Raw genomic sequence first — 12,525 nt, forward strand, 5'->3', positions numbered from 1 at the left:
TCCACCTCTGTATTATTAACTTTCTAATGTCCCCTCCCTCCCTGATAATTTGACATAATTGTTTTTTTTTTAGCAATATTATCATCAAATATTCATATATAAACGCAACGTGATTTTTTATACAAAACTCATTTATGTATTCTCATACAAGCTTGGGGGGAGAGTACAATAATAGTGAAATTAATCTACAACCCTTTCTTTCCCTTTTAATATAGAAGAAAATAGTATAACACAGATGTAACCTACAACTGGATTTATTTGAATTTTCATGATTTTGGGGGCAATTCTTTGCAATTTTTTTTTCTTTATGTGCCCTCAAATATTATTTTAGATTTATTTCGCTTGTTGGCTTTACCTTATTCCTGAGTAGAATATTTAAACTGGCGTATAAAAGGAACAATACAGCTTTTCTATAGATGAGAGATCACTGTCTTGGAATGGTTGGATGGACACAGAAACAATTACTGGAGAGAGAGAGAGGGGGTGGGGGGTGTAAAAATTTAAGGACAATAATTTTACTACTTAACTATTACTATCAGCGCAGCTACTGAAGAATCTTTAATATATCCGTCTGTACGTCTATCAAGTATTGGCAAGAATAAATTCAAACATATATAGCTGATTAAAAAATTTATGTTGTTATAACTTTACTCTTTATTTAATTGTTTTAGAACATTTACTGTATATTTCAGAAGATTTTCTGTATTATATTTTTTTGTTCTTTTTCATAAAAATATTTGTAACTTGTATTTACTTTGCTACTTATGGACATAGTTGTCTTCAATGTATCTTCTAATTTCATTGTCTTTTTTATTTAATTCACAAATAAGTACAGTGTTATTACTGCTGTGCTACAAATAAACATTATTATTCTTGTTCTCTAAGTTCCCACACAAACGTCGTTGTATTATTGTGCATACCTACCATTGTGGGAACGTGAGGGGGTGCATTCAATTCCGCATAGTGTTTCTTATGCGCATGTTTGAAAGTTGAACGCTGTGCTCTTTTACATATTAACACTCGAGGTAGGGTATATTGGGCTGTTTATTACACTAGTAGTCCCCATAGTTCTATGATAATGTTTTCTTATTCGTTGGCTTGACAACTTTGGGGAAATTTATTGAATATTGATCGGTTGGTTCATTAAGTTGAGTGCCCAAACGTTTGAACCACTAATTGTAATTGCAGGAGGGTTATTTTTGTCCATAATTATTTGGGATGTACACCAATTTAACGGCCATTGTTTTATCCCTTTAGATCCATGATTGAATGTTTGAAAGTTGAACGCTGTTCTCCTTTACATATTAACTCGAGATAGGGTATATTGGGCTGTTTATTACACTAGTAGTCCCCATAGTTCTATAATAATGTTTTCTTATTCGTTGGCTTGACAACTTTGGGGAAATTTATTGAATATTGATCGGTTGGTTCATTAAGTTGAGTGCCCAAACGTTTGAACCACTAATTGTAATCTGCAGTAGGGGTAATTTTGTGTATCATCATTGGGGATGTACACCAATTTAACGGCCATTGTCTTATCCCTTTAGATCCATGATTGAATGTTTGAAAGTTGAACGCCGTGCTCCTTTACATGTTAACTAGAGATAGGGTATATTGGGCTGTTTATTACACTAGTAGTCCCCATAGTTCTATAATAATGTTTTCTTATTTGTTGGCTTGACAACTTTGGGGAAATTTATTAAATATTGATCGGTTGGTTCATTAAGTTAAGTGTAGATCCCTGCATTAATATTGATAATGTAATAGAAATGCGGAAAATAATGCACACCTGTAAATGTGAATTTGTCCTTAGAACCAGTTTCTATAGCAATTAAAAATCACATTATAACATTAGAATTATCTTTTAGGAAAACCATTATTGTAATGAAATATTGCAGTCAGTAAAAACTATAAAAACCAGCATAGAGATAATATGGGAAAAATTAGTGTTTATATGATGTAGATTATTATAATCTGCAATCCTTCTTTCTCCAAAAATGCAAGAGCTACCAACGCCTTATCTTTACTTGGGAGATTTTTATCGTCCATTGTCTTATCCTTAAAAACAAGGACCATTATGTCACTAGGTAGCAACAAGAACAATATTTAATATTGAGAAAGACAATCAAATATAATATAGTTTAAGATAGAAAAAGTGATATTTCAGTAAATGTTAAGTCTATTAACCAATGCTTATTTATGTTTTTATGCTATTTTTAAAGATTGTCTTCTGTATTGTAAAAACACTATGCATTGTTGTAATCATTGTTTTAAACAACTCTCACTACTTCTACTATTCCAAGGGGGGGGGGGGGGAGGGAGAGGACAATCAATCTACAATCCTTTTTTCTCCCAAACTTTTTATCATTTCAATGTTTGCAATTATCTGTTAGGGAAACTTTCCTAAATTTTTGGTAAGTCTTTACATGTTAATGGTAATTCAAAATGATCTTATCTATAATACAAAGTAGAATGATGTCTGTCCGTCCGTCCGTCTGTCCCTTAAGATCTTGGTAACCACTGAACCACTCGGATTCTACTCTTCAGGGAATATACCTACTGGTACTGTGGTGGTTTTAGGATATTTTTTGGGGGGTGGGACACCCACAACCCCCCCAAAACAAAAATTCCCCCTCCCCCAATTTAAAAAAAAAAAATTTTTACGAATTTTGTGAATTCACCATTTATTCGGCTAAGGCTAAGGGCGAAGCCGCTAGTTGTAGATAATGCAGATTAAGGGATTTTATTTAAATCCTTCTTGGGGATTCGTAAAACAATATGGTATAAGGTTGAAAGAAAATTACCTTCAAGTACATGTGGATTTGAGATGGCTGTTTCTAAGATAATTAAGACACAATATAATGGGCGTAGCATCTATATAATTACGTCTTTATATGTAGGGATGTCACATTGTCAATATTATACCACAGATTAATATTTGTTTGTCTAATTATCTGATTTATAGAGTTTCGCTGTTATGGACGTTGTCATATTTTTACTTGAGTTGAAAATTAAATGACAAGTTTAAGTTCCAATTTTGTGGTTTTTTTAAAGGGAAAAATTAAAAGAAAACCAAACTGTAGATTTTTATAACTGTTTGTAATTGCGCAGCTTCCCTTTAATTAGAATACGTCCCTTATAAATAACTAGCGGCTACGCCCCCATGAAGCCTCTAGGGGCACTGGTAGGAGGGGAAAGTCGACCTAATCCCATTTTAAATTTGAATTTAAAAAGAGTTAAAAAACTATTTTTGGGGGGGAAGGGGTGAAGACACCCTCTCAAAAAAATAGGTTAAAACCTTCCCAGGACCTATAAGAAGCTTCACTGTAAAGGGGAACAATATTGGTTAAGCGTTTAGCGAGACCCTTCGGGACAGACAAAAAAAAAACGCTTACTACTTTATATAATAGGAGATTGACAGTCTTGTTGAAGTAATTTTTACCAAAATGCTAAATCTAAGAACTACTATTTTACTTTTTACCTAATAATTCTTTACTTTTCTCTCATTTAATCATGTTTTCATCTTGCTATTGCTGCGCTTCTTATGAACATTATATATTGTTTTTTTTTGTACGGTAAAATTTCGATTAGTTAATATAAGATTCCAATATTTGATTAATCAGAAGTTAAGTTAGTAACTCCCCTTATTATTCTTAAGATAATTTAAATTAGAACCGAAGATGCTCTATAAGTTACTAGCGGCTACGCCCCTAGAGGCCTCTAGGGGGCACTTGAGGAGGAGAGAGTCGAATTTAATAACCCAATTTCTTATTTTAGATTTTAAAAGAAAAATTAAATTTTTTTTTTTTTTTTGGGGGGGGGGGCGAAATTTTTTTATTTATTTATTTTTTTTTTTTGGGGGGGGGGGGTCCCCCCTCATTTTTAATTTTAGTAAAAAAAATTTAAAATTTTTTTTTTTCGGGGGGGGATTTTTCATTTTTTGGGGGGGTTGGGTGTGTCCCACCCCCCAAGAAAATAGTTATAAACCTTCACGGGACCTATGAGAAGCTACCCTATTAAGGAGAACCCGATCGGTTCAGCGGTTAGCGAGATCCTTCGTTACAGACACACAAACACACAGTCAAACAGACATCCTGTTACTTTAGTATAAGGATATCTGACGAAGCTCTAAAATCAGAATTTAGAACAAACGAACTATAAATCTTGTAGAGTGTTAGAACTTAGAAGTTAAGCAGAACATTAATTTGTAAGTCAAAACAAAATGGTATAAACTTATGTTGCACAATTGCTTTAATATAGGATACTGTAAAAGGACATACTTTCACTTATAGGACATTATTATAGAGGTACCTCGATTATAATAATTAAAATCAGCATGTTTTAAATAGACATACAGGCTTTCCAGTAATGATAATAGAGTTGCTACGCTTCCTAAATCGGACCTAACTGTTCATGCAATCATATGTTTGAAATCTCTAGGACAATTTTAACATGTCTCAATTAATGAAAAGAGCTAACCGGTAGGAACGGACAGACCGACCTTAAATATGGAAAAGCTTCGCTTTTACAAACCTTTGTATGTATGGAATTGTAGGGGTGGGCGATATATATGGGGGAAGGAAAATTGGGCAATTCAGGTGGGTCGATAGGTCATATATTCAGTTTTTTTTTTTGGGGGGGGGGAAGGTGTCGTCTTTCAATGCGGCGCATTTTTAGTAGTGTAGCTACTACATAATTAGGGGTATGTTTGAACAATTGTCAATAACTGTTCAGTAAAGTGTTTTTTTTTTATTGACAATACCTGCCAACTTAAGTCCATTATATACTAGCTAGTGACTGCGCCCCTAGCATTTAGGGGCTTTATATTAGAAGAGATTGGGAACGGAAGAGAACCATCCCTACACTATACTCTAAAAATAAAATAGCCTAAAACCAGCCCACAACCAATAAAATCTTTCCTATAATGGAGAACTTAATCGGTACATAAGTTATTGAAATCTTAAGCTACAAACAAAAAAAAACTTTATTTTATATGATAGGATTGTTATGTAATATATTGTTTTAAACATTTATTTTAGTAAATCTTATTTCAATATTTTACTATATTACAGTCTTTAGATCTCTTTAATATTTAGCTTTTTTGCTGTATTACTTATGGATCTAATAGTCCTTTTTTGTGTAATATTGTAAATGCGCCAGTAATAAAATGTGTGCGTGTAGGGTGGGAAGTCTAAGAACAATATAAAAATAACACCTCTATTCAATTCAAATGCTCAGTGCTCTTCCATTTTAGCAAAAATATATACACAAGATATTTTTCAAAATAATTCAAATGTCTTAATTAATTACAGGGATAGGACATCGAACAAAAATATTATCTTCCTCAAATAAGCCAAAAATATATTGTAAAATTCTGCCCTCGCCATCTTGAGTAATTAGGGGTGGAAAGCAGGGCGTACAAAGTTTTAATAACACGTTCCCTTTTCGTTTGATTTAAAACTTTCGAATATCGACCTAATTTATTGGGCAGTTGGTTCATCCAGTAGGAGTACAGGTGATGAGGTAAAAGGGGGGCGATGGGGGGGGGGGTTGCGTTATTTTAGCCAGTTGCAAGAATCGCTTTATTGGAGAGTACATTGAAATATAATGCAACGTCCATGTAATAATGTATCGATTGTCCCTGGCTATTTAAAATGATTTGAACTTTTTTGGTAACACTCAAATCAACCTTTGATGAAAGAATTAAAGCATACAACCCAATATTACCCAATCAAAATCTTATTTAATATGTGTGTGTGTGTGTGTGTGTGTGTGTGTATGTGAATAGACAGATAAAAGTATAGTTACTTTTTAAAAGCGAAGCTTTTCTATAATTAGGGTCGGTTCGTCCGTACGTATATTCTGATTATTTAGTCCTGACAATATATAAGTGTTAATGTCCGTTTGTCCTACCGTTTCAGTGCTTCGCTTTTATGGATGTTGTCATCCTTGTTCTACTATATCAGGCGCGTCACATAAAAACATTGGAGTGTGTCTAAACCTAAAGTTGGTAAAGTGTTGGTTTTCTGTTGGGTAAAACTTTCCAAATACTAATTTAGATATTAAATAGCCTAAACCCATCAATGGACCAATGTGTAGCTTTCATAGAATGGAGAACTCAATTAGTTCAGTAGTTCGAAATCTTAAGCTATACCTAGACTTACATATCCTATAATATAAGGTAGTAAGCTTTTTGGTCTGTAGCGAAGAATCTCGCTAACCGCTAAACCGATTTGGTTATTCTTTACAGTGAAGCTTCTGGTCCTGATATGGTTTTCATGCTATTCTATTTTTAAAGATATGTCCATGTATAGTATTTTTCTGCCCTTACAAATCCCTTTGAATATAGAACCCCTAGATGCTAGGGACTCATACTCTAGTTTATATAATAGGATTGATTTGTTATTGTTGCACTACTTATGAACATAATAATCCCATTTTTATAAACAAATTACTTTTATTTTTATCTTTGTATCTTTTAAGGTGTGATTTATATTAGTATTGGGGTCCTTTGTCTTAAATGTAATTGGTTTATTTGTTTCAATAGAATTGGGTTATTTCAATAGCAACGCCGTTCTATACTTTTGGTATTATGTACGTCTAGTTCATTTGATAGCGAGCTACTATTAAGTTAGTATATTTGTTTGTCTATGAAGTTGTTTTTATCTTATTTTTAGTTTAAGTTCATAAGTTAATTCGCTGGAGATCAAAATAACTGTTGAATTAATCAACAATCCTTTCTTCTACCAATATTTTACAGTCATGGAAGGTATATGAAATAATAAGGGTTTAATTTATTGCATTCTTCTATTCTTAGTGTTAACATCTTTTGTATGACATGTACAAGTTTGGAGTTTGATTTGACACATAATTCCATCTAATATTACTTGGATGTTATACAAGATATTCATGTTATTTAATAAAGTGAAACACCCAGCGGGCTATAATATTGATACGAACATCCACTCCCTTTACCCCATCACCTCCCCTCCTACTGGATGAACGAACTGACACATAATTTAGTTTCATGATAGCAACCTAAATTAACGACAATTTTTCCCTGTCATAATTTCCACGTATATTCTAAAACCATTGACATGCAAGGTATTTTTTTATTTTTTTTGTCCCCACCATTGTTTACCTAACCTAACCCCATATCGTGTGTGTGTGTGTGTGTGAATTTTCAGGGAGCTAGGGGACAAGGACTGTAAATTATACTGCCCATCAAGTTTTACAAACATGGTTTTAAAACTTCAATGACATAAAATGTCAAACTTTTGCACCATCAAACGAAGGGATATTATTGTTTATCATAACTGGGGTTGTATTTTAATTTTATCATCCATTGTCTTATCCCTTAGAATCCCTGGTGTTCGTGTGTGTTTTATCCGCAGCCACAAGACCGCAAAATGTTTATACACAAACCAAAATGACTCTTTAAGAGCTTTTTTACTAGCGCAGCTACTCTATAACTAGGGCATATTATTTCTTTACGTCCGTTTATGATTATAGTTTTAATAAGGATAATTTTGTGTATCATCATTAGGGATGTACATCAATTTATCTTATCTCTTTGATCCTTGGTATGTTAACTCTTAAGTGTCACACTGTTTAATTGAAGGTGAATAATAATAAATACTTATGAAAGAAATATTTAAAATATCTGTTTGTAAGCTTTTTCATATTATATACATAACAAGGACAAATATAATGTCCTTAATTGGCACAGCTTAAATAAGATTGAAAATATTTATTTGAAATAGAAACAATAAATCAAAGTACAGTAATCTTAAAGAAAATTAATATCTGTGAAATTATTATCCACTTTGACTTAAAGACTAATCATTTTTATAGAAAAGTTTCGTTTTAAAATCTTTAATGCAGACATAAATAGATTTATGAATGATTTTCATGGGTTTTAAAGTATAAGACAAAAGGTAATCTATAATTTGATTTACATCCTAATTATAATCAACAAATTTTCCCCTTCTGTGTATTGAAATCATTGCATGGTGGAAAAGTTTGCACAACACAATCAAGAATTTATGCAAGTCCCCAAAGTTATTACCTAGGCCAACTAATGAGAGAACTTGTAGATTAATTTTTGGGATCAAGAATAAAGTAATATAGGGGGCACGAGCTGCAAGTTCAAGCAATTTGCTAGAAGACTAATACATTTATTGAATCATTATAATTTATTGTCCAAGGTCCCCTCCCTTCCTCCCTGATGATTTCAGAAATTGTTAAGAATTGCTTAATACACATAAATTACTATTTACAAGATCATGTCATCCGTGAAAAAAAAAGATTTTTTTCACAAAACAGGACAATTTAGATTTAGATTACAACTAATAAAAAGGGACATGAAGTATCTATGGGAATTTTATAACTGAGCGAAATGTATGATCGTTTCAGAACTTACTACCTAGCAGTTAAGCTCCCAGTGTCTACGGGCTCTATATTTGAAAGGGGGATGAACTAGAAAAACAGCTTAAAACCATCCTAAGACTAAAATCTGATAATAAAATAGCCCAAAACTACCACTTGATCTATATGAACCTTACCTGAATAGAGAACCCAATCGGTTCAGTGGTTAATAAGATCATAAGTTTCAGACAGAAACCCTTAGTATTTTATAATATAGGATATATTATGTGTATTTTCCAGCGTTTCGGAGCCGGTTGATTTTGGTGCGGCTCCGTCTCCGGCTCCGGCTCCAACCTCAAATCAAGAAAAACTCGACATATATTTTTCCCCCATAAAAAAATATTTTTTAATTTTTAACTTTTGAAGGTTTTAAAAGTTCAATTTTTGATAAAAATGGACTTGCAAATTTTAAAAAGGGCATATGCACATGACAAAACAGAGTTACCAAATTATAATTTATAAAAAATCTCTTTATTTATCTAGTACGGAGCCGGAGCCGTTTTTTAACGAAAATTACGGCTCCGGCAAAATATGGCGGCTCCACGGCTCCCGGCTCCGGCTCCGAAACACTATTTTCTATTGTCCTTCTAAGTAATATTATGTTTTTTTAATACCTTAAACGCTTTTATTTGTAAAATAAACTTTAGATCTTGGCTTTTACTGATGTCGTCATCCTTGTTAGCCTAATTTTCTTCCCTTTAACATGTTTCTCCTTGTCAAAAATCAATTGTAAGTGTTAAGAAATTTGATTGAGCACTTAAATAAACAAGGATGACATCATACATAAGTACGTAACAGTGTATTGAAATAGAAGGGAAAATGTAAATACTAACCTAAAGTTATGGACATACGAAAATATAAGAGAGCTATAAAGATGCCACCAGTCTTTGATATTATTTTCAGTTATATAGTAGATTCGCTACTAAAAATAAACGTCAACATATAATTGCTAACACACTTTAAGTTGTTAAAGCACTAGTTGCTTAAGTCAAAGCCTCTAGGAGAGGGCTGAAAAATGGCATAAAATCACCCAATAACATTCATGAAGATTCCCTGAAAAGTACAGCACATTCGGAGAAGCAAATTTGGAGATGTATTAAAAAAAACTTACTACTTACTAGTGTATTCATTATTACTTGGATCTTACAGCAGATTATCATATACTCTAATAAAGTAAAAATTGTAGCTTGCTAAAATAACGATCCCCCCATCCAACCTCTTTACCCCATTCCCTCCCCTACTACTAGATAAATAAGCTGACTAAGTAATGTCCATGTTAGCAACCTAAAGGGGTAGTTTCACGAAATGCATTTGAACTTAATTTTGTGAACCGCATATTTTTTCCTAGTTAATGGGTTAAACTTCATTTATATAGCATATATTTGAAATAAATTCAATTTTCTACCACGTAGTTTTTAAAATATCAAGACTTGAAAATTGTCTAAATCAATTCTTTCTTCAGCAACAAAAGCTAAAAATAAGATAATTATTGATGAACCCACTCATAAAGAACCAATTTTAAAAGTAATTGGGCTTAACATTATTTATTTATCATTGTTGTTACTGCGCTACTTATGTACCTCCATAACTTTTCTGTTCAAAAATTGAAAGATTTATTTGAATCTTTTTGTCACTTGATATTCTTTAATTGAATAAAACATTTTTTTTTACATTTGTGATGAATGAAAAAGAGCAAGGATGACTTCATACATAAAAGCGGAGCTCAACAAGTTTTGAATAACAGGATGCTTATTTGTGACGTTTTTAAATGTATGCTTCTCTTAAATAATTGTGTTTAATCCTTGAATACCAATGTAAAAAGTCAAGATAATAGTTTAATTATAACAGGCTAAAACAAATCATATTTAAAACCGATGAAAGGATTTACTAGTTAAATTTATAGTCCATTATCTCATCCCTGTTTCATTTGAAATAATCACATGAGTTTTTTCTTTCTTTTTATCCTATTTTAAACAGTACAAACTCTTTGATAATTGATGATTAACTCATTTATTTTTAAATTAGTCAATTCTTTTTCTTTGGTTAGTTAAGACTAAATTCTTCTATTATTAATTCTATTTTCAAAAGTTAAATAATGCATTTAAAAAATTAATAAGTCTATTTTTATTTTTTTTACAGAACCAGCGGCTATGCCCCCTGGAGGCCTCTAGGGGCACTTGAGGCATATAATTGTAACTTATTCTTCTCAGTTTATCACCTACATAAGAACACCTATAGTTGTATCTCATCCCTATACATAAGAACACCTATAGTTGTATCTCATCCCTATACATAAGAACATCTATAGTTGTATCTCATCCCTATACATAAGAACATCTATAGTTGTATCTCATCCCTATACATAAGAACACCTATAGTTGTATCTCATCCTTATACATAAGAACATCTATAGTTGTATCTCATCCCTATACATAAGAACATCTATAGTTGTATCTCATCCCTATACATAAGAACATCTATAGTTGTATCTCATCCCTATACATAAGAACACCTATAGTTGTATCTCATCCCTATACATAAGAACACCTATAGTTGTATCTCATCCCTATACATATGAACACCTATAGTTGTATACACTAATTATGAAAACCTATCACTGTTTCTCATCCCTGTAACATGATATTGTTGTATTTCAACCCTTTAAATAATTTCAGAAAGACAATGTAGAAGTTGAAAACGGCTGCATTAGTTTTTTGTTCCATCAAGGACAGATTAGTTGTATTGATTAGGTAGGTGAGAAATTAAAATACGGATATAGGGATAGGACAATAGATGATATATGAATCTTCCCAAATATAACTTTTAAATGTTTTGGGGCTGATAAGTTATAAGTTTTTTTCTTTTGTTTCCTAGGTAGATTTTTAAGGCTGCAGCTATTCTTTTTTTCTTGGGGGGGGGGGGGGGAATATTTTCGACCATTGTACCCTGTTGCCTTGGATAGTTATGAAGTAAATAAAGACAAAATACGCGTTAGGGTAGATAGATAGATAGACAGACAGTCAGAAAGGCAAACTATTGATACACAAAGATAGTGATAGATTGATTTAAAGTTAGAGTAAATACATCTAGGGTAACTCATTAAGCCGATTAATAGACAATCCTAATGACACTGATGGACAAAAAGACAGATATGTAGGTCAATAAGATATAAATGTTTTTGGATATATAGTCAGATATTTAAATTGATCTAATAAAAGATAAACTGAATATAAAAATGTAATGTATAGATATTTAGACATAGAACAGATAGATATTTATATTTTAGGTTTTAAAACAGGGAAAAAGACATTGGACAAAAAAAATTTCTTTACTTTTGTTTAAAATTCAGCCCTAGACAATATCTATCACATTTCTGGGGGAGAATTTATCAGCCACTGCCCTTTCCCTGTCTGAGAATTAATTATGAGATTATTGATAAGAAAATAAAAATAATAAACTTAACAATATGTTTGCATACTTAGAATACTTTTTGCATATTAATAAACGTTGTATAGTTTTTTAGTTTAATTCAAAGTTTTTATTCTTAAACAAGGATTACAATATTGCGTTATGGATTGACGCACAAACAAAGTAAATTAAAGTGTAGATGCTTATTGGTTAGGGGAATCGTCACATAAATCTTATTTTTTAGGCTCGGATGAAGGCAGATTGGTTGGATTGGGTAATGGTGGAATTTCTCAGTACAACTAGTCAGGTACATAGATAGATAGTGGATAGGTAGATAAGTAGGTAGCTACCTGCTATATAGATAAATAGTTTGGATTGGGTAATGCTGGAATTTCCTAAAACAACGAGTCAGGTACAAAGATAGATAGTGGATAGGTAGAAATATGGATTTATAGTAAGCCATATAGATAAGAAGTTTGGATTGGGTAATGCTGGAATTTCCAAAAACAACGAGTCAGGTACATAGATAGATAGTGGAAAGGTAGATAGATAGGTAGTAGGGCGGGTTTATATCGGAATTAGACAAAGCGGGGATATGCAACAGATAAAATTAACCTTAAAAACATTTCTGACCGAAAAAGAATTTTAAAAAATTGAGTTTTAGAACACGACCACTTAAAAATATAATTC

The 12,525-nt window shown here is 32.1% G+C and overlaps 1 protein-coding gene across 2 annotated transcripts in view; it reads left to right on the plus strand.

Moving 5' to 3' along the window:
- The first annotated feature begins 11,099 nt into the window (after positions 1-11,099).
- Positions 11,100-12,525, plus strand: part of RhoGAP71E (Rho GTPase activating protein at 71E) — a 38,358-nt gene continuing 36,932 nt past the window's right edge. For both annotated transcript variants that reach the window (XM_080180111.1, XM_080180112.1), the window contains exons 1-2: positions 11,100-11,177; positions 12,080-12,142. The gene's annotated coding sequence lies outside the window, so the exon portion shown is untranslated. The remainder of the gene's footprint in view (positions 11,178-12,079; positions 12,143-12,525) is intronic.

Source organism: Acartia tonsa, chromosome 12, assembly GCF_053477335.1.
Source record: "Acartia tonsa isolate MP-2025a chromosome 12, ASM5347733v1, whole genome shotgun sequence".
Taxonomy (NCBI): domain Eukaryota; kingdom Metazoa; phylum Arthropoda; class Copepoda; order Calanoida; family Acartiidae; genus Acartia; species Acartia tonsa.